We start from the raw sequence: 15,602 nt of genomic DNA, 5'->3' as shown, positions 1-15,602 counted from the left end.
AAAGGTCAGCTAACTGCTCAGAAGAAAGTAGAATTTTAAAAGACAATTTTGACCATCAAGATGAACTCGAATTTGGATTTCGATCCCGAAAATGAATCCAAGATGTTGAAATTATTTAAGAGGTCAAAACTTTATATAATGTGATGATAAGATAGAAAAGAGATGAAGCGAAAGATTAAGAAGGTAAAAAGACATGAACAAGAAGAAAGTAAAGAAATATATGAAAGGAGTTAGATGATATGTCCACAAAAAGATGAAGAAAGAGAGCTCTCCCCATATGCAAGAATGCAAGACTAAGCTAGAAAATGAACCTAAAATGCAAGCTAATATGCAAAGTGGTTTACCAGAAAGAAGTGCATAACATTTAGACTCTTAATTTCATCATTGAGCATTTATTAGGGACATCATGAGATCATACAACCATCACTAGTATAACTATAAGGATATGAATATGATCGATATTAGATAGGTATGTGGAAATACAATCTAAGCATCAGAGACATGTAAGTCAAGATAACTACACGATTAGATTCCCTAAGTTTAATTTAGCAAGATTACACCTGTATCAAGGCATAAGCGCCAGGATAAACCCTGAGTGCGATCTTGCAAAACAGTCAAGGATGATACATTTATAAGTCAAAGTGTTGAATAGGTCAAGCATAAATGCTTACAACACTATAGACAAACAAAAGTATACCCACAAGCAGAAATCAAGAAAATATGTCCCATGCCCCCAGTCTTCTAGTCAATGACATCCTTGAAAGACTATTAGGGAGGGAACGCCTGGCAAAAAAATCATCATAGACAGCACACAAAGTAGATAAATGTCAGCATAGCTCAGTCATTTAAGTGTTAAAGTGCGTGTGTGTAAGTCACTTGGCCATTTCTTCCAGACTTGATTCTGATAGTGAGATATCGCGACATCGGAGACCGTAGGTAAACTATCTGTAAAGTGTTAAAAAACACTTGATGTCAAAGTGGGGGAAGTGTTGAGAAACACTATTTTGTGAGTTGTCAAAGAAACCCTAATCCATAAGAATACCTCAATAGGCTAAGCAGTTGTGCCCCCAAGACGAGGACAAGAAACAATTCCAAGCTAGGAAATGTGTAGCGAAGTGGATGATTGAGACTGATAGACATAGGTACGAGGGTTTCAAGTAGTGCCTATTTCCAAGTTTTCACCACTTGACAGATTTTTTTAGGACTTTTTTCAATTTTTTTGTATTTTTTTTATTTTTGATTTTTTTTGGTGATACATCAAAGCACCTATTGCTAGGTTTTCACTAAGATGATAATTTTTTCAAGACATTTTCTTATTTTTAGGATTTTTTCAGCATCATATATGATTTTTTTTGGAATTTTTTAGAAGGTTTAGAGATCACTAGTTCTCAAGCAAGATCACATCATTTTCTCCCAATGTCTAGCAAGATATAGGATATGATGGAGCAACGAGCCAGTGGATAAGCAAAGATGGATGAAAAAAGAGTATGAAGCAAGTGAAAGTGATCCTCAAGGACTGACTCCTCAAGAGTACCCAAGCTAGGGAAAGAGGTGAAATAGTCATATGAAGCATGTTTTGGATAAGCAATGGAAGTAATGAGAAAGATAGCATGTAGAATAAGTAATGAAGCCAACAAGTGAGATAGCATGAAGTGTGTAGTCCAAAAGAGTAGCCATGTCAAGAGACCTATGAGAACCATGTTTCATTTATTATGATCAAGATCAAGGGGTCAACTAGATAGTATAGCAATGGGATAGAGAAATAAGAATAAAGCTCAAGATAGAGGCTATGAGTGAATGAGAGAGCACAATAGAAAATCTAGTGGATAAGATAGCCAATATGCAAAGATAGCTCAACATTGTCAAGATCAAAGAGAGAAGAGGGGATAGATGGATGATGGAAGAATTACGCATGATGCTTGTTTGCCAGGTTTTCATCATGGTACTTATCCAAGGTGCCACAAGAAGTAGTTTTCACCATAGGATAAATTTATTTCTCTTTACTTTTGCTACCAAGGTGCCACAAGAAGTGGTTTTCACTAAGGCACATTTTCATTTTTTTCATTTTTTTTAATTTTTTTTTTTTGAATTTTTAGAAAGAGCTCAAGCTTTTTGAATGTAGATAGTGCTCCTATAGAAAAGATAAGTCATGATAAGCCAAGACCATAGAAAGGTATGCTCAAAGATGTTGATAGGGTGATGAAAGAGAAATGGTAGTAGGAAGAATATATTGAGGATAAGAGTTCATGTATAGAAAGTAAGTGTAAGCTTTAGAGGATTTCATGAGGGTAGTTGAAATATTAGACAAGATCAACATTGACACACACCTTGAAGGGTATTGGAACAATGGAGGAATCATGGATGAAATAGATTGAGGATTAGATGTATGAGGTGGTAGAAGAGATTTAGAAAAAAGTGGAGTGGAAGGCTTTGGAATATTTTTAGGAAGATTTTTGGAAGAAGATGGAATGGAAGCCTTTGGAAGCTTGAATGTCAACTTTGAAGTATTTTCAATCTTCAAGTCTTTTAAAAGAGACTTGGGAATCCATATAGCTTTAGATTTTCCTTGTTCTTTGGGTGCTTGAGATTGCATTTCTTCAATGATGGATTTAGGAACCCATATTTTCTTTGATTTAGCTTTTTTAATAGTGGACCTTTGCGGTCTCTTTTGTGCATTCTCCTTCTTAGCATTCACATGTCGATTAGATGGGACATAGTGATCTTTATTTTTCAATGGATTATTATGTTTATTCTCACTTCCAAAGGACTTGGGATTTGTGGATGAATAAGGATGATATGACTGGTTTAGATGAATAGAGGGGTGAAAAGTCATCAAGGATGAGTGTCTTTGTTGATCTTGAGGTATGATGGGAGAGCTAGGAGTGGAAAGTGTAGGAGATGAAGGAACATAAGGTCCCAATATAGATGGAAGGTTTGAAGGCTTTAGCTTTGATGGATAAGGACCAAGGATAGATTTAGAAGATGCAAAGGCATAGTGGGAAGGGATATCAACATCTTTAGAATGAGCAACATGGTCAAAGCCATCAATAGACTCATGAGTACCTTTGATAGGAACAACATTTTTAATAGTAGCACTTGAAGCTTGAGCACAATTTTGAAGTGGATATGGAGAAGTAGAACATGAGGGGATGCTTTGATCTTGACAAGTAGCCTTGGATAGCATATGAAGAGAACTTTTCTCATAATTTTCAGTAAGCTCAAGGGAGATAATGGAAGTTGTGTCTTCATCATACTTAGGAGGTGGATAAGATATAGAATATGGAGGGGAAAAATCTTGAAAGAGATGAAAGGGTGCTTGATCTTGATCTTTCTTGATATTTATAGCTTTTTCTTTTTGAGAGTCCTCTTGACATGGAGCCACTTCTAAGGACAAGGGAGAATGAAGAGTGAATGGAGTAGTGCTTGGATTAGGCATAGCAATGCATGAAGGTTGAGGATGTTTAGGATTAGTAGCATGGAAAAGGTTTGCAACCAAGTGAAGGTTAGCTTGAGTTTCTTTTAGAGGTAGCCCTTGAGGGTACACATATTGCATATGGAAAGCACTAGGTTTTTTGTTTGATGCAGGCATGTTGGAAAGCTTTGAAGTGTTGGGAGATGCATGAGTGTTGGAAGAAGTGGAAGATGTAATGGAGCCACTACTAGACATAGGTTCATCAATGTAATCTTGCTCAAGAGAAGTATCTTCACCACATGAGTCACTAGAGGTTCCAAGATCAACAATCTCATCATCAATGAGATCTTGGATTTTATGTTTCAGATCTATACAATCAAAAGTAGCATGGTCATTAGATTGATGATAGGCACAATAGGTATCCAAGAATGGATTTCCATATGAGCTAGACTTAGGTAACATGATGATCTTATTGCCAAGAAGTTTTTGCAAAGTGTCATCATAAGAATCTTCCAAGGGAGCAAAAGTTCTATTAGAAGTATGTCTAGGATCTTCTTGTTGTTTCCCAAGTGAATAGAATGCATTCATGTCTTCATCATTATCTTGGTCAAAGATAGGTCCATCATGAAATTTTGGAATAGGCTCAAAGTAGGTATCACTTGCTTGACCTCTAAAGAGGTCTTTAGATCTAGAAGATGAAGACATTTGATGTCTTGAAGTAGAGCATGTAGACCTAGAAGAAGAGGATGACCTCAAAGAAGGTGACTCACATGCATGTAAAGACCTTAAGGAAGATTCATGTAATGATGCAATCTTCTCCTCTAACCTTTTCTCAAGTTTAGACTTCATTTCTATCATGCGCTTAGAAAGATGAAGGTAAGAAAGATCATTTGTCTCTTCCAGTTCTTTGTATTGTGCATATAGATCTTGAAACTCTTTAGTGACATGGAGGATATCATGATCATCTAGATTTGGTTGAAGTTTGGTAGCACAAGGTTTAGATCCCATAGTTTTAGATGCAAAGCCAAGCATAAAAGAGCCTAGAAGATAACTTGATGTTGAAACTATAGGAGGTAGAGTGTTCACTTGCCAAAATAGTAGAGAGAGATTAAATCAACTTGTCAAACAATATGTCCAAGAAACTTACGACACGAATGACTCAAGTAAATAGCTAGCAAGATGCCCAAATAGCCAAACAGATAGAGCAAGCGGGGTGACAAGTGAACAACTCTCCAACCCAAGAGTGTAGTCAAGAAATAAAGGCAACCATTTCAGCAAAAAAGATAACTAGCAAGTGGACATAGACCATGAAGATAGAAAGACCAAGAGCACTAAGACCAAAGAGCCACTTTAAGCATGTTAAAAAACAAGAGACATAGCAAATCAAAGTCAAATGATGAGACTCCCCTTAGCAAGCAACACAAGAAAATGTTTGCATTTGATGTTTTGACTTGGTTGACAAAGTTTGACAATAATTGATAGCATAGCAAGTTTGATGTTCAAAAGCAATTTCTTTCCAAGCAAGATAGTGACACATGGAGTATTCTTCAAACAATCAAGCAAGGGACAAAGCAACCTTGCATGATACAAGCATATGTGACGTCTCAAAAGAATTCCCTAGAATTATCGTCATGTGTATGTTCAAAATATTTTCACAAGTATACCACATTCAAGAACACATCAAGCAATATCTACCTAGAAGTCATGGTTCATTACTCAACAACTTGGCCCACGCTTGATGCTCCTTCACCTCACACCAAGTGGTTGCCCACAAGAGATATTGGCTTTGTCATGGAAATGCCATAAGCATAACCAAGGGAACACATATGGTGAGTGTAAATCTTGGGGTGATCCGGGTAGTCCACTAGGATCGATCCTTGCACCAAGAAGTTGAGCGGCTAAAAAAAAGGTAGTTACTAACTTAGAGTGTTTAGATAGGGCTTCCGTTCATAGTGTTCCTCTTGCTCCCAATTACGGGACACCTCACCTTGCGATGAGTAACCGATCTCGCGATCACAAGAGTACCTTAAGCATTCTTGCCTAGTGATCTCCCTATGGTCGAAATCCCATAAGCAATCACACTAGACGAAGATAAACACTACGTCTACCAAAGTTTTGTGTCCTTGATAGCCTTGATTTTATAGTGAGTTGGAAGAGCCAGGTAATTTGCTTGTCCCCACTTGGGTCGTTCCTCTCAGGTTGTCCGAGAGCAGGCCCTCTAAAGGATTCTAAACTACACAAAGAGTGGATCAACTTTTGGAAGTCAAGATTTTTTATTCACCACAAGGGTGAAGAGAATACTCTCCTATTCCAATCATTTTCTCCCAAACATGCCAAGAAGATTCAGTTACCCCTTGCTTTTGAAACCAAATGGCAAGTCAAGATTTCTGATTCACCACAAGGGTGAAGAGCATACTCTCCTATTACCAAAAGACTCCAATCACAAGTTTTATGTGCCTATGAAAAAAAGAACAATTAGTCAATGCCACACATGAAAATAAAAAAGTAAGAAATTTTGGGTTTTTATGCTTTGGGCAGCCCTGCAAACAATCATTAGTAGCCCTTGTGCATTTGAAGCTTTGACATGCGTTCTTTTTATGCAATGTTTCAATTTTTTTTCATAAGGATGGCAACCTGAAATCACAACTTGTTAGCAACAAAAGTTAGTGTGAAATAACATAAAAATCTACAATAAAAAGTGGTGAGTTGCTTCAAAAATCTAATTTATCTTCCAACTAAGTACATGCAAAGAAAGTGCAAGTTAATCACAAATGCTTTCATTTTTACTCTTTGGTTTTGACCTAGTCAACAAGATTGAACTTTTTTGCTATGATTTCGTATCCAAAAATGAAAATGAAAAGAAAAGACCCCTATTAAAAATCAGAGAGCTTTCCAAAAATGGAAGAAATTTTTAAAAAGCTCTTCATTTGCGCTCTAGAGATTGATTTTGTCAAAACAGGCCAAATTTATCAAATTGAGTTTTTGATCCTTAATATGACCTCAAAATTCAAAACACAAAAATAGAACCCCCATTAGAATTGAAAACTCTTTCTAGAAATGTAATTTTTTTTGAAAAAAACGCTGAAGTGCGATCAAAAACGACTTTTTATGAAAAAACAAGAAAATATTATAACTTTCGCAAATCACGTCAAAATTCTCTGAAAATTGAACTAAATCATTTTGAACACATACCCAACGTCCACAAAAAATTTTAGAATCAGAATCTAAGCGGTTTAAAAGATATAATCAAATCTTTAAACCAACTAGATTTTTGGCCTTCAAATCAATCTACTTATGGGTTGGCCTTAAAACCAAAGTGATAATTCTACAAAAGCACTTGATTAGATCCAATATGCTGCTGTAAAAAATTAGAAATAAAAAATGAAAGCAAATGGAGCTAGAACTTGATTCAAGCCCCACGGTGGGCGCCAAAAATGTACACTCGAAAGTGTCTCACTCTAAACCCTTCTATCCAAACGATTCCATGAGTTGGAATGCTTGGATGTCGGCTTAGAGCTCCCTATCCATGGAGTGCAAGAGAGTGTATTTCAAGTTCAAGGGCTCTAAGATGAGCTTTAGGAATACTCTTCTTGCTAGTAAACCATGCAATGGGAGGTTCCAAAGACAAGATGCAAGAATGCAAATGTCCCAAGGAGTTCCTCAAGAATGCAATGCAACTAAAGATTAAACTAGAATGAATATGAAAAGTGCAGCTATTCTAAGCATGGATGAGAGTGTTACAATCCAAATATTAAGCTATGTGAGATAGATTATTGCAAAATAGAAGCTAAACTAACATGCAAATGAATCTAAGCTAAAATGCTATGGTATGAGAGAATGTAGACAAGAAATAGAAGTTCTCCACAAAGCTCCAAAGAAACCTATTAGAAAATCTGCAGCATAACAATATTCAAAATGAGGATGGATTGAGGGGGAAAGCTCTCTTCCTTTTAAAGATGTACGGACGGTGGAGATCAAGATGAAGATGGTGGATGATCAATGGTTGAATTTGAAAAGAGGAGTGATCCATGTGCACACACAAATCAACCAATAGAATATAAGTTGACTTGTCATATAAGACAAAAGTCACAAAGCCTTTTCTTTTAATTGCAAAATAGAAAAAAGACTTTATGTGTGCACTTTAAGTGGGTTAGAAGAATGGGGTCTTTTATTTAATTAAAAGGGGACATGTTCTTTTAATCAAATAATGAACTTAGGATAGCATAGTCAAACTATAGGTTATAATCAAATAAATTGATTATTAGCAATTTGGCTTAGGTAAGTGATTAAATTAATTTAGCCAAAATGTTGAAAAGGGGGCTAATAGTCTAGATGACCATTTTTAGGTGATTACATATATCAACCTTGGTGAATGCTAGGGGAGAGACACTCTCTTCTTCTCAGGATATTTTCAGCGAAGCTGTACAGTATTTTGAGTCTTTATTTAGGGAGGTTTCACAAGGGGACTCGGTTGAAGAGGCCTAGGTCCTTTCTTGTATTCCTTCTTTAGTCTCTTTGGAAATGAAAGAGCATCTTATGAGTGCCATCTCTTTGGAGTTATTAGAGGGGACTATTTTCCAAATGAAGAAAGGAAAAGCTCCAAGTCCAGACGGCTTTCCGATGGAGTTCTTCTAGGAATTTTGGGATATTATCAAGATAGATTTACTAGTAGTTGTTCAGGAATCCCAGAGAAACAAGCAAATGCTCTAGGCTCTGAATTCTACTTTCCTTGCTATCATCCCCAAGGAGGAAGGGGCTGATCGGATTAGTCAATTTCGCCCTATCTCTCTATGCAATTTTTTTTATAAAATTATATCTAAGCGGATAACTAACAGGTTAAAAAAGTGGCTTCCCAAGTTAATTTCTGAAGAACAGAGTGGCTTTGTGAAGGGGCGCCAAATCCTGGATGGGGTGGTTGTGGTGACTGAGACTATTCACTCTATGGCCAATTCTAAAGACAAGGCTATGTTCATTAAGTTGGACATGGCTAAGGCATATGATAGAGTTCGTTGGTCATTTCTCCAAAGGATTCTGGGTGCCTTTGGTTTTGAGGAGGAATGGATTTGGTGGGTTTTGAGTTGTGTGAATTTGACTTCTTTCTCAGTCTTGATTAATGGGGAACACTCTAATCTCTTTGGTGCTTCTCGGGGTTTATGGCAAGGCAATCCCCTATCTCCTTATTTGTTTCTTCTTTTGGCAGAAGGTCTGGGCCGGTTGATAAATAATAATGTGGAAGGGGGCTTTATTCAGGGGTGGCAATGGGGTGGAGGTCTCCTTGTGCAATCTCACCTACAATTTGTGGATGATATAGCCTTGATGGGTATGGCTACCATTCAGGAGGCTTCTAATATACGCAGAGTGTTGGATGTTTATCTTGCTGCTTCAGATCAGATGATTAATGAGGACAAATCTTCCATTTATTTCTTTAATACTCCACCTTCTATTCAAAGGAGAATCGCTCATATTCTCAGATTCCAAATTGGAAGTCTTCCGATGTTCTACCTCGGCATTCCTATCTCTGGTGGTAGGCATTCTAAGGAATCATGGCAGGTTATTCTTGATAAGTTCCGGGCCAAAGTTACTCATTGGACTCACCGCTGGCTATCCTTTGCGAGACGGGTCCAACTGATTCAATCTGTGGTTCAAGCTCTTCCTCTCTATAGGAGTATGGTTCAGGTGGCGTCGTTGAGCTTTGTTAGGGAATTGGATTCCTTAGCAAGAAAATTTTTATGGGCTGGTAATCTATATTCAACCAAGTGGAGTCTTGTCAAATGGGAGGTTGTCTGTAGTCCAAAATGGTTTGGTGGTCTTGGCTTACGACAATCAGTGCTGACTGGTACTGCTCTGGCTGCTAAATTGTATTGGCGTTGGTGTGTGGAAAAGGAATAGGTCTGGGCTAGGATTTTGTCTCTAAAGTACCTTCTAGGGATCCCCCATAATGATATTCCTTAGTATGGCTTGTGTGGGAAAGGCTCTGTGATTTGGAGTACTCTAAAGAAAGGAGCGGTGCTCATTAAGGGTGGCTTACACTGGATCTGCAAGAGTGGCTCAAAGGCTCAATTTTGGCATGATGCTTGGGATGGGTATCCTCCCTTGGTTGTTCAGTATCCTCATTTGCACAGGTTCGCTCAGAGTTTCTGTGATGCTGGATGGTCTAGAGTGTGCTACTTTAAATCCTTTTCCCCTCAGGGTTAGCTGGTGGAGGTAAGGTGGAAGAATCCGGAGGAGTGGCCTATTTTTGGTTTAGAAGCGGAGCGGGCTGAGCTCTAGTTCATTCTTTTGAGGTGGGACTGTAATGCCCTTAGGGGTGTGGATGTGTTGGCCTGGTCCCCTAATCCCAAGGGCGTTTATACTGTTTCCTCTAATTATCAGGAGTTGCTCTCCCAGCAGCTGGTGGGAGGGGAGGTTCATTGGTGGAAGAAAGTTTGGAATCAGTTTTCTTGGCCAAAATGTAACTGCTTTATTTGGACCTTGGCTTGGAACAGGTGCCTGACATGGGACAATATTCGAAAGAGGGGTTTTTCTAGCCCATCGAGATGTATCCTATGTAGTAGTGGGGAAGAAGACTCTATGCATTTATTCTTCCAGTGCTCTTTCACTCTATAGTTATGGCATTTCTGGTGGGAGGTTTGGAAACGCCCGTGCATTCATGCCTCCTCTCTGACGAAGTTTTGGTTGAGACTGGGGAGGCCCCCATCCCTGGCTTCCTTTTTGTAGGATGTTTGGCATACTGGTCCTACCTTTTTGCTTTGGCAAGTCTGGCTGGAACGAAATTGGAGAATATTTTGAGGAGAAGCTTTGGGGATTCAGCAGGTTTGGAGTAGAATTCTGGGAATGATTCAGGACACAGTCTTAGCTAAAAGTGAGGTGGTGATGCCTCTCGAGAGGGATGATGCTGTAATGATTGATAGGTTTGGAATTCAAGGAATTTCTCCAAACTCGGCCTGTGTTAGGAGAGGCAGAAGGGGGAAACATAAAGTCCAAAGGATAGGGAAGTGGATGTCCCCTCCGGATGGCATTTTGAAAGTTAATACTGATGGTTCATCTAGGGGAAACCCAGGGCCTGCTGGTATAGGTGGGATTGGCAGGGACTCTTCTAGAAGGATGGTTTTTATATTCTCAGTCAATAAAGGGATGCAAACTGTTAATAGAATGGAAGGTTTGGCTATTCTTTATGCTTTGTAGAGGGCATATGCTTTGGGGTGGCACAAGGTGATTTGTGAATCTGACTCTCAGGTTCTTGTGAATCTTCTACTTGAGAGGAAGTGTTCGGATGTTAGTTGGGAGTTGTCTTTGATAGTGCAACAGATTTTACAAGTTAGTTCTATGATGGATTCAATGTCTTATACCCATATTCCAAGGGAGTGGAATAGGGCAGCTGATAGTTTGGCAAAGTGGGCATCTGGAAATGTAGATGGTTGGTGGATTGATGAGTGGGAGCAGCTGCCAGGTGAGTTACGTTAGGACTTGGAGAGAACGTTGTCAGAGGATGTAAGTGGAATCAAGGAGAGTTGATTTTGCCTCTACGGTTTTTCTGTGGTTTCTAGTGTTTCCTAGGGTTTAGGCCTTGTTCTGTTTTGTATTGATTTGATCTCTTATTCAATAAAGTTTTTACCCCTCTTTTTTCAAAAACTAACATATCTAAAGCTTTCTTAGATTTGCTACTAGTGGATGCCATCTTTTCTCGGTAGTTTTTTCAACAACACGAAAATCTTCAATAACTCACCCAAATCACTTGAATGCTCTAATATTCGCTTTGCACAAATAGATCTTGAAAATTTACGATGAGAAATGACTTTGATTTTGCCCTTTTTCATCAAAATTTTCCATAAATTCCTGGTACAATTATTCACTCAGATGACAGACTGTCATCCACTTCACTTGCATTAAAATCTTGGCAGAGTCATCCATGACTTGGTAACCACACAAAGCTCAGTTACTCTCGACCTTGCTTGGCAGGGTCTTGCAACCCGACCTTGCTCGGTAAGGACTGTAATCTTTTGAATACTCGGTGATCCCTTTGCATCTTGAATGTTGATATGGATCTTTCATTCTGCTAGCTAGAACTGATGTGAGATGTCTTCTTCAGAATCCTAGTTCCAGTTCTCCTTGAGAGATCAAGTGGAAATGTTGGAGTCACCCAATTCTCGAGTGACATGCTCATCATTGCTCAGACTTGCATTCTTAGAAGATTTTGGAATCCATTGCTATCTCATTTGATTTATGATGTTATTAGCTTTTTCCTTCTTTTCATCTTCAATTCTTCCAGTATTCATATAGTTTTTGGCAAGATGACCAAGTTCTGTAATAATAAACCAACTTCTGGTGGAGTCTCCTATCCTCGTGTGATGTTTTACACAATTCATTCCAATGTGTCCAGAATCTCCATAGTAATGAAATCTTCACCAAGTGTTATAGTCTCAACCAAATATAGTTTTTACAATCTATTCTACTGGGTTCAATATCTTAGTTTTGCATTCTGAGGATTTGTGCCCATGCTTCTTACATTTGTGACATTTGCCTTCAAATTTAGGTTTGTCTTTGCATTCATTAGCTCTATGTCCATGCTGATTGCAATTGTAGCATTTTCCATTGAATTTAGCTTTCCCATTGCTCCAACATTTTTTTGATGTATATCCAATCTTACCACAATGACTACAAGTAGGTCTTAAGTTCTTTTGAGCTCCTTGCTTGGATGATTCACCTTCTTCTATATATCCAATTCTAGCTTTTCCTTTTTGTGTAATGGCTTTTCTCATTCAATTGATTCATGTTTGCTTGAGATTTCATCATCCTCTCATTGGTTTGTTTTTTAGTATTTAGATCACCCTACAATCTTTCATTTTCTGATCTTAGATTCATGATTTCTTCATTTGCATTGGTGAGCTAATCAATGAAGTCTATTTATTGAAGGGGTAGATGTTGAATTTCATTGTTCTTTCCTTCTATCTCTTATTTTCTCTTGTTTTTCTTTTCCATGACTTCACATATTCTTACTCACTAAATTTTGTGCTCTCTTCTCAGTTTCCTTACTTCTTTTTAAAGTGAACTATTCTTTTCCAATAATTCTTTGATTGCATTATTAGCTTCATCTGAATTGATTTTTGAATGAGTGTCTTCAATTCTTTCTTGAATGTATATTTGGTCATTCATCTAGATTGCAAGATCTTTTCTTCTTTTTAGAGATTGCAAGAGTTTCTCGTTTGCTTTCTTGAGTTTTCCAATAGCCAATTCCAAATCTAGTTTCTCATTATCAATAGCCTTGTCAAGTCTGAATACCTCCATAGCCTTTAATATTTGCTCAAGTTGTTAAACTTCTTTCCTAAGAACCATAAAGCTCTGATACCAATTATTTGAAATATATACGATAGGCTAAGTTACTGAGAGGGGAGGGGTGAATCAGTAACCAATAAAACTTTAATCCTTTATTAGCAATCAATCCTTCATGTGTATTTTGATCTAATTGCATGCATAAATAATTGAAAGTAATAAAACATTCATAACACTTTGACACACAATTTGGTGACCTAGAAACCTTCCAAGTAGAAAGTAAAACTAGGGTGGGGATGATACCCACAAGCTTTAGTACTGTAGTATAAAGTTGGCATGTTAAGGCTTGCAATGATCACTTATGATGATTTGCCCTGTTAGGAGCAATAAGGATTGCTAGGTCCACCTTGCAAAAGGATTTACAAACATACAATGAATTATGCACTCGATAAAGAGATTTACAAAAGACTATTAAGTCTACCTTGTGAAAGGATTTAACTGATCCACCTATTAGAATGATATAGTAACCGATCTCTGTTCTGCAACTTGGTTTGTTGAATAAGATACCTTTGAGTGTAATGATCACCTTGTTGTGATAGATAAATCTTTGTTGTTCCTTATACTATCGTAGCCTTTTTAATTCACACTTCTTCCTTTTCTACTTGTTACATTACTTCATACTATCTCATTGGATGTGATACAATATATTAATCCAAATTATAAACCACAAAGTTAGCTACAATACAAGTTTACACAAAAGAACACAAAGTCGGCCCAACTGCAAGAACTTGAGTTCTAAAGACTAGCTCGGTGAGGTTTTGATACTTGGCATCGTCATGCACTCGGTAGATGTAGAAGCTTCATCCATACTGATCGCTTCCAAGTAGTTTGAATTCGGTCTACACTGGTGACTCAATGAATATTGTGAAACTCGACATATAAATTGAGTCACTTGATTATGATTGTATAGCTTAGTAAATGTTATCACTATGAGCTTGGTATAAATTGAGTCACTTGGTTAACACTAAGTGGCTTAGTTAACACTAGACTCACATCATTGCAACTATGAACTTAGTAAGCACTACACAAGTCAGTTTGCTCTAAGGAACTTGGTAAACCTTACAAAGCTCAATTTACACTGTTGATCACTGACATGGTAGAAACTACTCGACGCAAACTGAATGCTATCCCTTGGACTCAGTAGCAATTGTAGAGCTTGATAGAGTTTGAAATGCTTGGTTAACTTTGTTAATTGTACAATACGCTCGATAGATACTTGCAATCTAAATAAGTATATGTAACTAATAACAAACATGATTGTAATGTCAACATGCAGTCATAGAAGGAATGAAACCCTCATTAATAGGCTATATTTGGGGAAAGTATTGTACATACACACTGGGGATTAGAGACCTATAAAATATTGAAGAACTCTGAAAAGCATAACAAAAAATGCAAAATACTTAGGACCTTTTTAGGAAGTTCTTAGAGTTATTGTCTAAAAACCCAAATACAAGGGCTAATTGGTACAAAACGCTCCTAGCCCTATTACAAAGGGATTGAAGAGATCATTAGAAAAACCATACATCTTGTGATCATGGTGATCCTAGAAACTGTTGAATTGACATGTGAAGAAGCCCTTCCACACCACATGACCTTGGAGTTGGCCTTAAGTTGTTAGTTGAAGTTCTTAGCTTATTGATTTCAAAGGAGTATGAAGGGTATGAAGGAGTATTTGATTGATAGGTGAGGATCAATGGAGAAGGGGAATTGAGGAGATATTCCTCTTAAGTTAGGGTTAGGTAGAGAACCCTAAGAAGGCTTAGAAAGAATCCTAGAAGAGTCATAGAGGATATTAGGGCCTTGAGTTAGGATCCTCCCCATCAGATGACCATGCCATTATTTTTTGATAATTATATGATGTAAACTTTGTGTTAGAGTAGAGAAAGGATACTATATACGAAGTTGTGTAAATAGAGATGTCAAGGAAAATTAGATATCAACACTGTCACGAGATTTTTGTATCTATACCTTTTGTGTACAAAATATATCATGGTATATGCATGTTTGAGCAGTGAGCTCATCTTGCTATTTTTGTAATTGTAACACCAACTTTTAACAAGGTTGAGAATTCTATCAAGGCCTAGTCCTCTAACAAGGATAGATACATTATATAGAGCTTAGTTACTCAGAGAAGGCCTAATAGCTTGAGTAAGAGACCTATGGATATGGATCAATTATAGAAGAACCTAGATGAAGCTCTCAAGGAACTTTATGTAATCACAATAAAAAGAGACAAGATGAAGATCAAACTTAGAGAAGCACAAGATTACATTTAGAAGTTGAAAGAGAAGATTTAATCAATGAAATCCAAGAAGAAAGACTCACATGATCATATCAAGGATAGTGATGCATTTTACAAGCTAAAGAAGGAGAATGATATTCTAAAGCATGAACTTGAGATCACAAATCTTAAGATGAGTTTGATGGAAAACGAGAATAAAAGTCAATAAGATTTGGGATCTAAGAATGCATATCTAAAATCCAAACTTGCCATGGTGACATTTGAACTTGAATCTACAAAGCTACAATTTGCACACTTAAGAAGTACAACACTATTGTAACGGTAGAGCTTACATAGACAAAGAAACATCTTCAAAAGTTGTATTCTAGCACTGAAAAGCTTGACAAGTAGATCATGATACAAAGACCTAAAGGTGATACAACTGATATTGGCTACTATGAAGGATAATCATCTAAGAAATTTGAAGTTACTGATGAATCATATCTAGTGATTCAACAACCTAAACAAGAAGAAGAAGATCTAAACAAGGAACTACCTAAACAATCTGAACAACTTAAATAATTAAGGAGACAATTTAATGGAAAATGCTTTGCATGTAATGAAATTGGTCACATG

Source organism: Cupressus sempervirens, chromosome 3 (genome assembly GCF_028749045.1).
Source record: "Cupressus sempervirens isolate cs-2001-9-10 chromosome 3, ASM2874904v1, whole genome shotgun sequence".
Classification (NCBI taxonomy): domain Eukaryota; kingdom Viridiplantae; phylum Streptophyta; class Pinopsida; order Cupressales; family Cupressaceae; genus Cupressus; species Cupressus sempervirens.
Note: the sequence above shows the minus strand (reverse complement) of the source record.